Here is a 3338-nt window from a genome sequence, read left to right as displayed (position 1 = left end):
TATAACATGTCCGTAAACAGAAAGTCAGTTTAACAGAAAGCCTGGTGTTTGAGCCCATATCTTCTGTTGTAGTATATTTGAAGCACACTTACACAAGAGTGCAGTTAGAGAAAGGTATCAGCAAAATAGCCTAGTACATAGCGCATTATGCAAATCAACCTAGTACGTACATACATGGCGAAATACATATACATAAGCAAAATATCCATATACATAGTTTTTGCACCTACAATAGGAAAATCAACCTAACCATTAGGGCAATAAGAACAACAAATTCACAAGTTAGAATCACTAAAATCGCAATAGTATCGCCCAAATCGTCTGCCAAGTTACTTTTTGCATGCACCTAATATAGGATACTCGGAAGACTATTTAATATTGTCAATAGCTTATATAGTGTTATATACACCTTATATAGTATCTTCAAGAGAAACTATAAACAATTGAAGCCACATCAAATAATTGCAAAATTAAAGATAAAGCAATTGAAGCCATAACCAATTACATGTTCAAAAGTATCCACAAAATCCCATTCTTGCAACAACCAAAATATTAATAACAAACAGTTGGAATTCCAAAAGGGAATAAGGGCAAAAAATGTCAACTGCTTTATCTTGTGTCCTAAATGGTGACAAAGTCAGAATTGTTACTATCATAGCTTGCGATGTTTGTCAACTGCTTCGGGGTTCGTAGGACGGTGCGAGACCACCTTGTCATCAACGAAGTTTTTGCATCTACGTCTGTTGTGCCCTTCCATGTTGCACTTTGGACAAAGTGCAACATCTTTTACACTTTAGACATGATAAACGATAAAATGGTAGTTTTACCTACGAATACAATTACGCATAGGTAAGTAAAACTAAAGCTATACTTGTGCTTAGATTATCAAAGTTTTCTACTCTCGAATGCCATCGCAATAGAGTTGGAGTAGAAGATTCGTTCCACTCCTAGTTCTTTAGAATTAGTGTTTTTCAAGATTATCGGTCTATCCAAAGTCAATGAGAGTATGATGAGAATTTATACTACGATGGAAATTATGCTAACAAGATACAATAATTTCAACTACGAAATGCTAAATTGATACTATGATAAGGAATTAGGGGGGATTGATTTCACCTTAACTCGACTTAATTAACTAGCAAAGATTCATCGTAATCCGAATTGCAATGCTTTCGCATAGCAATTGGTTCTTCCTAATCCCTAGTTATTCATGGTAATCTCTACCAACTAACATCTAGCATGTGAAGCAATCAAACCCATTCTCATGGTGAACTAATTACTTTATAGATTGGAATGGAAATTTATAACTATTCTATGCTAACAACAATCAAGCTTTCATCAAGGCTTCCTCAAACCCCTTCTAATGGAGGTTTAGCCTAGAGTCATTAAACTATCATTTCCAATTGAATTTAAACAAGACATCATATAAAGATTCTAACTTTACTAATTTGAACTAATCAATAATTCAACACTAAATTAACACTAAGAAATGATTAACAACTAAGATATGAATTTAATAATACTAAAACTAAATAAGAATTTAATTAATAAACTAAACTGAGATGAAAATGAATACTTTATTATCAAACTAATATTTGATTCTAAAATAATAATCTACTTGCTCTAACACTAATTAATTGAAAGGTATAACAATATCTAAAACAAGATATGAAAAACTAATTAATGGAGTCTAAATCTAGATCTAAAACTATTCTCCAATGACTGCCTAATTTCCTACTTGCTTAAGAGTTAAGTTTTGTGTGTTGAAATGGAGGAGACCAGATCCACATTTTCGTGCATGGGCTGAGGAGCCATGTTTTGGGCCGGAAAATCGAGCCCAAAAACCAATCTCTTCAGTCCACATAGACCTTTTCAGCCGGATTTCACATCAACAGACTTTTCGTCCACTTTTTCTCCTCTGATTGGGTTAAGGCTTGGACCATTGGAATGCTCTTTTCGAGCTGGTCATTTTGACATAAGGTAGGCCCAATTCCAAGTTCTAAGTCCGAAGATATGGCTTTCGGAAGTTCTGCTGACTTTTGTGTGCTGTTTCTGCCCACGTTGACTTTGACTTTTCAGCTTTTGACCGGGCTTTTAAAAAGGCTTTTTCTCCTTGAATCTTGGCCTTTAATCACAGAACGTTTTAGCAACTGTAGTGACCCATAATAGAGCCGTGGACCAAGTCAAAAAGTAGGGGCGGGTGCAGTGGAATCAAACAACATGGGGGGACAACAGAACATAGACGCGAACCCCAGAAGCGGGGCGTGTCGAGGTGCGGCTGAATGGAAGCCGCTAGATGAAGGGACGGATGGAGGGGCCCAGGGAGGTGAGAAAGTAGGGCAACGATGACGGCAATTGAGGCGATGGAACCCTTAAGGTGAGGTCGAGGAGGAATGGCGTCAAGAGAGATTAACGAAGGAGAATAGAGGCAAGATAAGAAAGGTGGGAGAGAGAGCATAGGAAAGGGGGGATGTGAACCCTAAGGTGACAGGTGGGAAGATCGCGACCAGAGGATAGGGGAGAGGATCGACGGACAGGGAGAGAGGATATAAAAAGAATAGTAGATAGAGAAAGAAAGAGGAGAAAAGAAAAAGAAAAAGGGGGGGGAGAGAAGGGAGGAGGAGAGAGAAAAAAGAGGCATATAGTGATACTAGTTGAGAGTTCAGATTTCAGGTTAATACATTTGGCCCGTCTGGGGGCGTGAAGCGAGAAAAGTAAAGATGGCACCGAAGAAGCAAACCCGGCAGGCCAAAGAGAGTACAGTCGCGAGAAAGGACAGGAGGCGGGGATAGAGGAAGAAGAAGAAGGTAGGGAGCCGACTTAGAAACGAAGAGACGCAGCTCATGAGGGAGGAGATCGGGAGGTTAAAGGGAGGAGAACGATGGGTTGAGGGGAGAGAGAAAGAAAGACACGAGGAAGGATTTGGGCGAGGAAGTTTAACGGTGACTTCGGAGGAGGAAGAAAAGGAGCCCAATTTGGTGGAAAATCCGGTGGCGAGGCTTGACGATCGAACAAGTACAAGATCGATAGATAGGGACAGAAGAAGCAAACGCCAGAAAGAAGAGAAAAGCCGGGGAGGAGCAGCCGGACAATTGGTGGTGGCGGGGTTAAATCGCAACCCATTGATGAAAGCGGTATCACGGGCGGAGGTCCCAAAAGCGCTTTTAACCGGCCCGATTTGAGAGATCTGATGGGCTGGAGATCCGGCGGATCATATCCACCACCCGAGGCAACAGATGCCACTATGGCAAGAACCAAGATATGATGGACTGCGGTGCATGATGTTCCAGCAAGTTTGAAAGGAGGGCGTCGATTTGGTACTACCGGTTGCCGCGGTG

The sequence above is a fragment of the Coptis chinensis genome, chromosome 1 (genome assembly GCF_015680905.1).
Source record: "Coptis chinensis isolate HL-2020 chromosome 1, ASM1568090v1, whole genome shotgun sequence".
In the NCBI taxonomy this organism is placed as follows: Eukaryota; Viridiplantae; Streptophyta; class Magnoliopsida; order Ranunculales; family Ranunculaceae; genus Coptis; species Coptis chinensis.
The sequence above is the reverse complement of the archived record's forward strand: the minus strand, read 5'-3'. Positions refer to the sequence as shown.